The sequence below is a fragment of the Sarcophilus harrisii genome, chromosome 3 (assembly GCF_902635505.1).
Source record: "Sarcophilus harrisii chromosome 3, mSarHar1.11, whole genome shotgun sequence".
NCBI lineage: Eukaryota > Metazoa > Chordata > Mammalia > Dasyuromorphia > Dasyuridae > Sarcophilus > Sarcophilus harrisii.
In genome coordinates, this window is record NC_045428.1 from 402,800,219 (window position 1) to 402,813,379 (window position 13,161).

Below are 13,161 nucleotides of genomic sequence, written 5' to 3' on the forward strand. Positions count from 1 at the left end.
TTAGTACAACCTAAAATCAAAAGCAATTTCATTATATGTATAGGAAGGAAAGGATTATTGGTTATATAATAGTCAAACATAATACCTGTACATTCATGGATCTGTCTTATTCAACCTTTGATTAGCAAGTTATAGGAAGTTATCAATGACATGTTTATTAAATTTGCAAATGAAACCAAATTGGAAGGTGTAATAATACACCAGATGAAAGAATAAAATTCAAAATGATCTCAGCAGGCTAAGGAATGTAAGGAAATACATATGTATTTGGCATGGATGTGACTATAGTCAGGACACATTATGAAGGACAAGCCAAAAAGCTGCTAGAATTAATGCAAAACTCATGGTAGGACAAAACTAAATAAGACAAAACTTTACAAAGATAAGTGTAAAACCATACACTTTGGTTAAAGCAATTAAATGGCACAAATACAGAAGAGATTTGACTTACTAGGCCATGTGTCAAAAGTCTGGGAATTTTATTTGACTAATGTGAATAAACAGGATGCTATGTCTTTTCGGTTGTGTTTTTGTCATGTCTAACTCTTTGTGACCCCATTTAGGTTATCTCTTGGCAGAGATAATGGAGTGGTTTGTCATTTTCTTCTCCAGCTCATTTTATAGATGAGGAAACTGAGGCAAACAAGGTTAAGTGACTTGTCCAGGATCACACAGCTAGTATCTGTGGCTGGATTTGAACTCATGAAGATGAGTCTTTTTGATTCTTAACTTAGTGCTCTATCTACTCTGCCACCTAGCTGCCTTTCATACTTTGGCTCAACTATCAAGAAAAATGATCAGATTCTTAAATAATTTCTTTCCCTAAAGGCAAAAAACTTAAGTGTCTTGCCCAGGATCTCACACACTAGTTAATATCTGAGACTGGATTTGAACTTGGGTCTTAGGTCTTCTGATTCCAAGTCTGGTACTTTGCTATGTCTTATAAACACCCTCCTCCCACCCCCATCTTCCCCAAACCTTAGACTGCATTAGCAGAAATTTAAATGTACTGATCACAGAAGATAGTACTTCTATTGTACTTTGCACTAGTCTGAAAGGCAACATCTGAACAATTGTCTTATATACTGGACATCACATTTTAATAGGCACATTGCTAAACAAGAGTGGATTTAGAGGATGACATCTAGGATAGTAAAAGGTCTAGAAATCATACCATGGAAATACTAGGTAGAGAATGGAGAGTTTTTAGCCTAAAAAAGAGAAGATAGTAAGAGAGACGTGATAGTTAACAATTTGGTTGATTGGATGGAAGTTACAAGGAGGCAGATTTTGGCTCAAGATAAAAAAAATAACTCATTAATAGTGCAGCTGTTCAACGATGAAATCAATTGTTTTTGGTGGCAGTGAATTAATTCCCTTTCATTGGAAGTCACAGGATTGTAGGATTATTGTTGTTTGTCTTTTGTTCTCAAAGAGGACCCCATGACATCCAGGAGGGGATGGCATGACATGCAAGTGAGCTGGATTTTAGTGATGGAGGGTTGTGCAAAGTCATCAGCCTCACTTACTCCTTCAGAGCCATCTGGGTCCAGTGGCCAGATACAGATCAGGATGACTAGAGATGGTCCTGGATAGCCCTGGAGACCAGATGAATAGACAGATTTAGATGAAACATTTAAAGCAGGGAGTATTTAAGCACAGATTAGATGTTGTAAAAGATTCCTGAACTGTATGGAAAAGTGGACTGAATGACTTTTAAATCCCTTTGAACAGTAAGATTCTATGATTTTATTTAAAAATTTTCTAAGCAAAACATTTTCATGTATGGTCAGTAACACAGATATTTAAAAGTAATCACTCAAATATTTGCTCTTATATGTGTAAAACCTGTCAGGGCAGATAGGTGGTACAATGGATAGAGTGCTGGGTTTGGAGTCAGGAAAACTCATCATCTGAGTTCAAATCAACCTCAGATACTTATTAGCTATGAGACCCTGGCAAGTCACTTATCTCTGCTTGTCTCAGTTTCCTCTTTTGTAAAATGAATTGGAAAAGGAAATGGCAAAACCACTCCAGTTTCTTTCACAAGATAACCTCAAATAAGCTCATGGAGAATTGGACATAATTGAACAACACGAAAACTGGATATTTCACCAACATTTTAAGTTTTTAATCTTGACCTATGGTCATAGTCATAAATGAAGCAAAACTGATCAAGCAAAATTGGGTAGTGGGTAATGTTTATCTTTGCTGTCTCTTCAATCTTCCCCCTATCTCTTTCAACTATCCCATCTTCCTTTGAGGATAGACACTTAATGACTTAATTTCTGACTGCCCACAGGCTTTCATTTCTGCATTCCCTCTTCTAGACCTCTATCTAATAATGCTTCATACTCTAGATTTTCTCATTTGTAGCTTTTCAGAGCAAAACTTATTCATCCTATTTGATATTCTTCAGGATCCTGTTTTAGCAATTAGCTAATGTGATAAACTAATTTATCCTTGAAGCTTGTTATGCTTCTGGCTGAGAAGTTGTTTTTTTTGTTTTTTTTTGTTTTTTTTTTTTGTTATTGTTGTTGGGGCTTTTTATAAAACCATATTTCATTTAGAGTCATTTAATCTCTGAACCTTGGTTTATTCATCTGTAAGATGGAAATCAGTATTTTTGAGAGAAATTAGAAATGGTTCTGGAATAAGTCACTATCCTACTATTGTTGTTTTATATTTAATGTTCTGTGACCTGTTTAAACAGATGAAAAAATAATTTCTTTTTTTTGTAATTGAATAAAAGTATTTGGATGTCAATTCATTTCCTGTAGGCATCTTTGGGCAAGAGCAGTAGACAGAACAATTGTGAAGGGTTATATTTCATTCTTTTCCCACATTTTTATTTATTTTGCTACAGATTTCTATATTTTGAAAGCTCTTTATTCTGTTTAACTTGGGGATTAGGAATATTTGGCATAACAACATCTATTAAATATGATCTTAAATTTCAATATTATACTGGGACAATTGTGGGAGATGGTTCTGTCTGTGTTAATATTCTGGTTCCAGTATAATTTAACTTGTTGAATCCTAAAGGATATTTTGAGATTTCTACTTTTATTATTATTATATAATATGGTATTATTATTATTGCTGTGATGATGGTTGTGGTTATGATGGTTATTACAGCAATATTATTTAGTGTCTTCAAGTAAAATTTATGAATATTACTCAGTGTTCACTATAACAAAACCCTGAGTTACACAACAGAACTTAAAAGAATAGCATGGTAATTTTAGGCATCAGTAACCTATCCAGTGGGACATTTTTTGGGAGGTGTTTTTCTTAGGGGTAATTTTTTGGTTGCATGTTCACCCCTCTTAGGTAGTTCCCTACTCAATCTAGAGGCAAGATTGCTCTTGAATAGCAATTGACTTCAATACATCATCTCCAGGAGAGTGATAAATCTTCGATGATGTTGCACAAATGAAACAGGTAAGCAGGGAGAGTTGGGTAGTGGTAAGATCCTTGAGTCTAGAGTCAAAAGAATTGAGTTTCTCTGAGTCATCTCAGGTTGATAACATTGGAAGTATCATTGACTCATCACAGAGTGATCTCAAACTAGAAAGAAACTAGTTCAACTCATCATTTTTATAGATGAGAAAACAGAAACCCAAAGAGATGGTACTACCCAGTGAGGGTCATGTACATAATAAATGTCAGAAGTGGTATTTGAACTTACAGCTAGTGCTCTTTTCCTTGGATCACAATGCTTTCTCCCTCATGCATAATAAGCTACCTCCTTGCCATGTCTACTTACACATCATTCATTTATTTCTTCCTGTCCACTCATCTGTCCACCACTTTAGTTCAGGCCTCATTACTTCTCATTTGGTCTCTCTAATTAATTCCTAATTAATTTTCTTGCTTCTAGTCTCCCTTTTCTAATCCAACCTTCATAAGGCTGCCAAGATAATTTTCCTAAGATTCAGTACCTGACCAACTTATTCCCTGCTAAAAAAAGAAAAAAAAGCTTCAAGGTCTCATTATTTCTAAGATAAACTATCAGCTTCTTATCCTAATATTTAAGCCTTATTTTATTTATTTATTTATTTATTTATTTATTTTAACAATGTGGAGCTCTTCATTCTGGAGAGCAGTTTGGAACCATGCTCAAAAAATTATTAACTGTGCATACCCTTTGACCCAGCAGTGTTACTATTAGGCTTATATTCCAAAGAGATCTGAAAGGAGGGAAAGGGACTTGTATGTGCAAAAATGTTTGTGGCAGCCATTTTTATAGTGGCAAGAAACTGGAAGCTGAGTGGATGCCCATCAATTGGAGAATGGTTGAATAAATTATGGTATATAAATGCTATAAAATATTATTGTTCTGTAAGAAATGACCAGCAAGGTGACTTTAGAGAGGGCTGGAGAGACTTACATGAACTGATGCTGAGTGAAATGAGCAGAACCAGAAAATCAATGTACATGGCAACAATAAGACTATATGATGATAAATTCTGATGGACATGGCTCTCTTCAACAATGACATGATTCAAATAAGTTCCAATTGTTCAGTGATGAAAAGAGCCATCTATACCCAGAGAGAGGACTGTGGGAACTGAGTGTGGACCACAACATAGCATTTTCACACTTTCTTTTGATGTTTGCTTACATTTCATTTTCTTTCTCAGTTTTTTCTTTCTAGGTCTGATTTTTCTTGTGCATCAAGATAACTGTATAAATATGTATACATATGTTGGATTTAACATATATTTTAACATATTTAACATATATTGGACTATCTGCCATCTAGGGGAGGGAGTGAAGGAAAGAAGGGAAAAATTTGGAACAGAAAGTTTTGCAAGGTTCAATATTGAAAAATTACCCATGCATATGTTTTGTAAATAAAAAAAAGAAAAAAAAACACAATCTGGCCCTGATCTCCCTTTCCCACTTTGTTTCCCATATTATTTCACTTTATAGCCTCTATATTTCAGTCTGACCACCTTTTTCAGTCTTCTAGCTATTTCCCAAGATGGACATTCCACCCAGAATACCTACCAGCAGGCCTTCTGGGCTAGATGGCCTCTTCATCTTAGTCTTAGAGAAGACTTCTCCCTTTAATAATAAGCTCAGTGCTAACATATCCATGAAGTCATCCCTGACCTTTCTGGAATTAGTACAACTTCCATTCTCAAATACTTCTGGATCCTGGTTGTCTGAGCCCTTCTTTATTGAGTTTGTTCTCTTACATCATGATTAGATGTCCAGTAGATAAGGCTCCAGCCTCAGAGTCAGGAGATCTGAATTAAAATCTTTAAATCCAGCTCCAGATATTACTAGCTATATAACTCTGGCTAATTTCTTAACTCTGTTTGCCTCAGTTTCCTCATCTGTAAGATGAGTTGAAGAAGGGAATGGCAAACCACTCTAATGTCTTTGCCAAGAAAACCCCAAATGGGCTCATGAAGAGTCAGACACAAATCAACAAAGATAACAATAACAATAACAAAATATTCATATTATATCCCTTAAATAAAATAAAAATTCTTTGAGGGCCAGGATGGCTTCTTTTTGGTTTTGTACCCTTAAAAATGGCAGAGCAGCTTGTCCATAGCAAATGCTTTATAAATATTCGTTGAAACGAAGTACTGTCCAGGCACTATTATATACTGCCAATGTGTTGCCTATTTACAAGTCATTTCTGGGCTTCGGTTTCAATGACCTCTCAGTGTCATAGTCTCCATTCACATGGGTCAATATTTCCTCTTTTACAGGCCCTCTTTCTTGGGGTTTTTCTCTTAGCTACTTCCCTCCAAATTAATTGGTCTAAAATGTTAAGACAGATTTTTGCTTACCTTCCTGCTACTTGCTCATGGTATGGTTTGTGGTGTTTGCCTGGGTCACAAACTTGCTAGTTACATCTCTGTTCATCTGTAAATTGACAAGCTGCATTACGTGAAGCTCTAAGATCCCTACATTAGCTCTAAATTCTGTGATCCTAACTTTCTGTGCCAGAATTTAGCACACAGCGGATACTTAAAATAAATGCTTGTTAACTAACTCATGGGGCATCTAAGTGGTTTAAATCAAACATTTACTAGCTGGGCAACTCCAGGCAAGTCACTTAACTCTATTTGCCTCAGTTTCCTCATCTATAAAACGAGCTAGAAAAGAAAATGGCAAACAACTTCAGTGCCCAAATGGACATTAATGTATTATTGGTGGAGTTGTGAACTGATCCAACTATACTGGAGAGCAATTTGGAACTTTGTTTAAATGACTATAAAACTATCCATATCCTTTGATCCAGCAATACTACCAGGCCTGTATCTCAAAAAGATTAAAAAAAGCAGCAGGCAGGGGATGGACCTATTTGTACAAAAATATTGATAGTGGCTTTTTTTGTAGTGGCAAAGAATTGGAAATTGAGGGGATACAATTGAAGAACAGCTGAGCAAGCTATGCTATATGATTGCAATAGAATGATGCTGTGCTATAAGAAATGGCCAGGCTAACTTTAGAAAAAACATGGAGAGACTGATATGAACTGAAACAAAGTGAATTTAGCAGAACTAGAACATTGTACACAGAAACAGCAAAACTGTATGATCATCTATTGTGAATGACTTGGCCATTCTCATTCAATGATTTAAGACAATTCCAAAGAACTCATGATGAAAAATGATATCTACCTTCAAAAAAAGAACTGATGGGGTCTGAATACAGATTAAAGCATGCTATTTTTCACTTTCTGTATTTTTTCATGTTCTTTTTCCTTTGGGTGTATGTCTTCTTTTACAAAATTACTACTTTCATCATATGTTTTACATGATTGAACATGTATAAACTATATCAAATTACTTACTATCTCAGGGAAGGGGGGAGTAAAGGAAAGAGAAATAAAATTTGGAACTCAAATTTTTTAAAATGAATGTTTAAAAACATCTTTACATGTAACTGGGGGGGGAAAGGGGGGAATAAAATATTATTTAAAAGAAAAAAAACCAAATGGGGTCATGAAGAATTGCACATGACAAATGACTCAACAACAACAAAGCAAACTTATATAATGCCAAATAATGACATAATTGTATAACTAAAATGAGACATAGAGATGGGTGCTGGGATATTGAGTCTAACTATACAAATAGGTACTGCAGTTTTGACACAGGCTGAATAATTGGTATTCCTGGTCACTAGTGTATACATACACTAGTTTTACTAGTTTGTATGTATAATATTTTGACAATGAACTTGCATTTATTGAACACTTTTGCATAACAACTCTGTAAGACAGATGGATCAAGGACTATTTTCTCTATTCTATTGAGAAGTTGGTTGGTTAGTCAAATGGTCATAAACCATTTATTAAGTGCCTGCTGGGTGTTGGACACTCTGCCTCTAGGTAAGGAAATTGAAGTCAGAGAGATCAAATGACTTGGTCATACAGCTTGTCAGTGACAGTTAAAACTCAACCTGATATCTGAATTCTAAATTCGCTTCTCTTTCATTTTTTCCTTTTAGTATCAATATTCTTTTTTTATATCAATGTCACTCTTTCCCACTCCTTCCCCACTCCCACTAATTCCCACTAAATTGAACTTTCCCTTATAACAAAGAACAAGTAAGAAAAACAAATGAACACACTGACCATTTTTGATGTCTTTCTCATTCCATACCTAGAGTTCACCAGCTCTTGCTGAGAGAAAGTCAGAAGGATATAAATGTCACTGTTAGTCCTCTGAAATGATGTCTGATGGATGATCTTTCCATCACACTGCCTTTTCTAAATTGTCATTCACTTTGGTTTATAACTCAGCAGTTAGGTTAGGTTGGTTCATAATCAGGACCATTAATGGGTAAGTAGTTCAATTAGTCACTTTGAGCAAACACTACTCTTTTTTAAAGCAAAGGGAGGGAGAGAAAGAGAGAGAGATGGAGAGAATCCAAATTCATATAAGAGAACATTGTATAGGATTGAACCTATTTCAGATAATATGAGTTCTTTCAGACCATAAAATGCGACAAAAACTGCATAATAAATGGGTGGAAAATGATGCTCTGTAACTGAAAATATACTGAATTAAATTTATTCTAAAAATGAAATATATAAACCATTTCTGAATTTTGAAATACAAACTGTGACCTGAGAGCTATTATTGCTTACCCATTGGTGATAGCCATCTACTGCTCTATGAGCATCTAAATGTTTAATAAAATAAACACTTTATTCACTCCTCCCCCATTACACATTTGCTTTATGCAAACCTCCAAATCTTCATTAATGCTTACAATCCATAATGATGTGGTCAGTTAAATGATTCCCTCTAGCACTTCTCTGTTACTACAATTGATTTGGTCTTTTTAGCTTAACTCACTTTAACTCACAGAGAATGGAGTTCCTCAATTAGAGAGCAAACACTTAATGAGCAGAGCAGCAGTAGGAGCCAGTAGCATTGTGAGTAAGATTCTTAGCTTTGAACTGGAGGATGGTGAAATTCCACTTTGAAGGAGCACATTTTGGAAAGCCAGACCCAGTCTTCCCCTCCTCTTCCTCTTTTTTTGGGTGGTTTTGAAAGTCAAACTCGAATTTTTAGATGTCCTGCTCAAACAGGACAGGATGTAATATCTACACTGGATTAGTGTTTTTTTTTTTTTTTTTTTAAACTAAGAGTTTATTCTGATATTCAACGAGAACTCTCTCTCTCTCTCTCTCTCTCTCTCTCTCTCTCTCTCTCCCCCCCCCCCCAAGTGACATCAAATTGCTGAGCTAAGCCTGAAATAATGGTTTATATCAGAAATAAGGTGGTTTGTATTAGAAACAACTGTGTCTCTTTGTTAAGGTGGGTCACTAAGGGGAGAGCCATAATCCCTGGCGATTTCACTGCCTCCAGGTGAAAAGCTGGTTCAGGGCTTTCATAATGATTGTTCTTACCAGTAGCAGCAGATTAAGGGGCAGGTAGTATAGCTCAGCTTTTAGCCAAAGACTCTCCTCTGGAGGGGGAGGAAAGTAGGGAATACTGGACGGAACTGTCTTCTTCAGGGACGGAATCCACAGCAGACAGTGATTTGTAATATTCATCTTCCCCATCAAGCACTTTGATTTGCCTATGACAAGGAAAGGGAATTAATTTTGTGGGGGAAAAGAAAACAGTGAAAGCATTCCTGATGTCATCACCACCAGTAGTGTTGCTAACATATACAAACAGTCTGAATGGGACAGGGCTAGAATCATATGGAAGCATCATTGCTTTAAAGAGAACCCAAATGTTTTCTCCCTCTCTTTAAATCACTGTGTAGGGAACTTGTATGGCTAGGGAGATTAATGACTGTTTGCCACACCTTTCACTTTTGGGTCAAAGAGATCTGTGGCTGGAAGTTGTTATGTACCGGGACTGCTGATTTATGGGAAACAAATTGTTTTTGGTTCCTTAATGCTTTCTCTAAGAGCCTGAGTATCAGCCCTGATGAGCTCCTTTTTTTTTGTCTTTTCACCCTAATAGCCAAAAATCAGAAGCCCAGATTTTGCTTTGACTTTTAGGGATGATCTTTGCAAGTAAAGAGAGAATTCTGATCCATGAGTTATTCTGTAGAAATTGCCATACTTGCAGTGTGTGTGTGTGTGTGTGTTATATCTTATCTGTGGATACAAGGCTACAACCTCCTATCTCTCTCATATTAAAAACAAACTAAAATTCTCCGAAGTACCTATGGGAAAGAATGGAAAAGAACATTCTCCAGTAGGAGACAATTTCCACAGACTCCCGGAGTACTAGAATGTTGCTTCCAAAAGGGACCTTCTAATTCAATCCCTTTATTGGGCAGTCTTTTTAGATACTAGCAGATACAGGTTGTGTACTTGCTACTATTTTTTTTTTTAAGTTCCCAGCGTTAATAATGACCGAATATTCTAATTGCTTATTTTTAGAAATCTCTCTAGAAGTTTTGCATTTTCTATAATATCACAAAGGACTTCTTCTGTTTACAGTTGCTTAGAACTAAGAAGACAGATATTTACCCAAATTTTCTTGGCTTCCTCTTGCTCCCTTGATATTCTAGAGTTCCCTGTGGAGAGGGCCAAGAACACACAGTCAAAGCAAAGCAGCAAGTCGTTAATTTTTAATTCAAAGTGATTTTGTGTTGAATGCAAGCAGATGCTGATAATATCAGAAGTCACAGCATAATTTTTTTGATCAAAGGGCTCAAGTGAGCCTGATGAAGCATGCATCTTGCTCGTCTTTGATAAACCGCATCAATTATTCACCGTGAAGGCAGACATCCTGACATGAAAGCAACAGATAAAGAGCATAAGCACATGTTCAGGAGGAGAGGAGAAGAGCGTGGGGGTGGGGCTGGAGGGGCTGGAACAGGTATTAATAACAGAATTATTAACTGGAAACAAAGCCAGTAAAACGCTTTATGGCCACTTTGAACTCACGTTTAACTGGTTATAGTACATGTTATCCTCAGGGCTATTCAGCATTTTGGGCTGCTGACATCTTCTGCGAGGTGTTCTCAGCTTCTGTTCGACACAGTTTTCTGAACCTAGAATAAGAGAACACAAAATTTGGCTTTGAGACATCCCAGGTGTCGAAAAAAATCTTTGAGTTTTTTAGGCCAAAAAAAGGGTATTTCTACAAATGTCCTTATTGGCAAATTCATTTCAATGTAATAGATGTAAGAGAATACTCTGCAGCATGGTAGTTTTGAGAGAAGTTATCTCAAAGAAAAGGGTCAGGTGTTAACTGCTTTCCAGTTCTGCCCTCATCTTTCCTAAGCAAAATGACTGGCTGCTCTCTGAACATTCAGGAAGGGAGTTTTTTGATTAGTGGTCAGCTTCAGTCCAGCACAGAGGGGCAGCTTCCTTGGGAGGCTCTCAGGGTGTGAAACACCGAAGCCAGTCGGAGAGATGCTGCTTTACGATAATTTGCAGCTCATCGGACAGTGAGTTGAAAGCCATCTGGAACACATACTCTGCCGGGCAGAGAAGGAAAGCTTTTAGAGGGCTGTATTTTGTGGAAAATGTGGGCCTAGCTAGTATTAGTTAAATGCTTTGAAAAAATACAATTGATCTCTGCATTCTTTAGAGGTGGTAGAAGTAAAAAGGAAGAAAAGGTCAATTGAACTGTAACACTAAGAAGCTACTTTGTAATAGGGCTGGTTTTAGAATCCTGCTACAAGAGTGCACTTAAAATCTCCAAAGAGAAAATAACTTGTCAAATTGAGCCACGGTCCATTTCCTTTACAAACAATTGATTTTCATGGAATCTGATGTCTTTTCCACTGCATCTTTGAAATGAGATCCCATTATTATGAGATCTTGACAGTACATAGACAACAACCCATAGAACACCAATTCTTAATTCTTCCACCCACCTACCCCCAAGGGCTTTGTGTATTAAGAAAGTCTTAGTCTTCTGGACCGGGACTGCACATTTTCATTGTGCCTCAGGACATTTTGAGTCAACTTGAGCAAGTTATTAAAATACAGTAACTTTTGGGGAAGAGAAAGGCACATCAGCATAGTTGGTTTCTTAGCTAATAATGGGTTTCTTGGTTGATTTGATTCTGCTAACACAGCCCAAATAAAGGCAAACAGTATTTTCCATTTAACTCTCAGGGATGTTGCTAAGGATTGGGGTGATTACCCTTGTTAGAATCTTTTGAACTCCAGGAAGGAAAGATGGTATTTTAAGATATCAGGTAGAATGATAGCCAATTTGTTATCAAATTTGCATTTTTTTTTCCCTCATGGATTTTAATGTGTTCCCATATCATAGTACAATAAAATTGAACCAGCTATTTTTTTGTTTCTATTTGATAGGAGTTAAAGAAATGTATATTTCATTTATATTAATGGAGCTCTATCCTCAAACACTGAATCCAGGATCAAGAAAAAACAATTTCAAGTCCACCCTTCAGTCACTTGCTAATTGTGTGATCCTAGACAAGTCATTTAACCCTGCCTGCCTCAGTTTCCTTATCTGTAAAGTGAACTGGAGAAGGAAATGGCACATACCAGTATCTCTGCAAAGAAAACGTTAAAAGGAAAACAACTAATGTATAAAACCACAAAATAATAATAATTGACATTTACAAAGTGCTTTGTGGTTTACAAAATATTTTATGTATTATTTCATTTGATTCAGAAACTCTGTGTGTGTGTGTTTGTTTGTGCAAAGAAAGGTTTTGTAAGAGGGAGTGATATTATTGTCCCCATTTTACTGAGGAAAAAATTTATGTTGAGGCTAAGTGTTCTCAAATCTTTAATGAGTTTTCTTATTTGTAAATAAAGGGATTGTGCAAAATCACTTCTGAGATTCCCATCAGACCTAAATCTATGATTTTTGTGATCACAAACTTGTCAATGATTACGCAAATAGTAAATATCAAAAATAAGATTCAAATCTAAATCACTTAACTTCAAGTCTATGTTAGTTTTATTTTTTTGCATAAAATATATATTTTTAAATGTGATTAAAAGAATGTTACATTCTTAGTTAGTTAGTTAGTATTCTTAGGATGGTATTGCTCTAGTAGTACATTACATTTTACTTTTTAAAAGTAGTTAAATCCTGTCTCTACACAGTAGCCATTTGAAAAATGAAAAAAAGCAATAAAACTTGTTATAGAAACACTTTAGCCTATGGAATGAATGCATTAATACAATTAATCAATCAACAAGCATTTATTAAGCACCTAATATATGCAAGTCACTATGCTATGTTGTAGAAATACAAATAAGTACTGTTATAAATACAAATATAATCCTGACAAGTTGAGTGTAAAATGGATTTCTGCAAACTGAGTTCTATTTTAAAATTTCCTAGGTGAGATCACTATTCAAAGAAATTCTTCCATAGTTAGAGGATTTTGTACATTATTTCCTTAAAATGGAAAAGTGCACTTGCATTTCACACGAAGGTCACAATTTAAAGGAAAACAAGAATGAGTTCAGTGACAATTAGAATGAATTACAGTAGAAAATGACGACTTTCCTCCAAAGAGCTTCCAGTGCTCTAGTAAATGTCTCTGCTCACATCCTCTAGATGGCAGCTGGCCTATGGATTCCCTGGAGGCAGGAGAAGAATGGGCAGTAAATTTGGACAAGACTGGAGGTAGGTTTAAGATTCTCACTTATTCACCAAGTCCTTCCTTCAGTGCAACCAATTGAACATGTCTGCCTTGACCTCTTTCCTGGTA

General features: G+C 36.0%; 1 long non-coding RNA gene across 1 annotated transcript in view; it reads right to left on the reverse strand.

The window, feature by feature from the left end:
* The window catches only part of LOC116422452, a 66,396-nt gene extending 55,890 nt beyond the window's left edge, over nt 1–10,506 (reverse strand). The window contains exons 1-3 of the long non-coding RNA XR_004233094.1: nt 10,397–10,506; nt 9,977–10,023; nt 8,894–9,066 (exon numbers count right to left, since the gene is read on the reverse strand). This is a non-coding gene — a long non-coding RNA (uncharacterized LOC116422452). The remainder of the gene's footprint in view (nt 1–8,893; nt 9,067–9,976; nt 10,024–10,396) is intronic.
* Nucleotides 10,507–13,161: the final 2,655 nt, after the last annotated feature.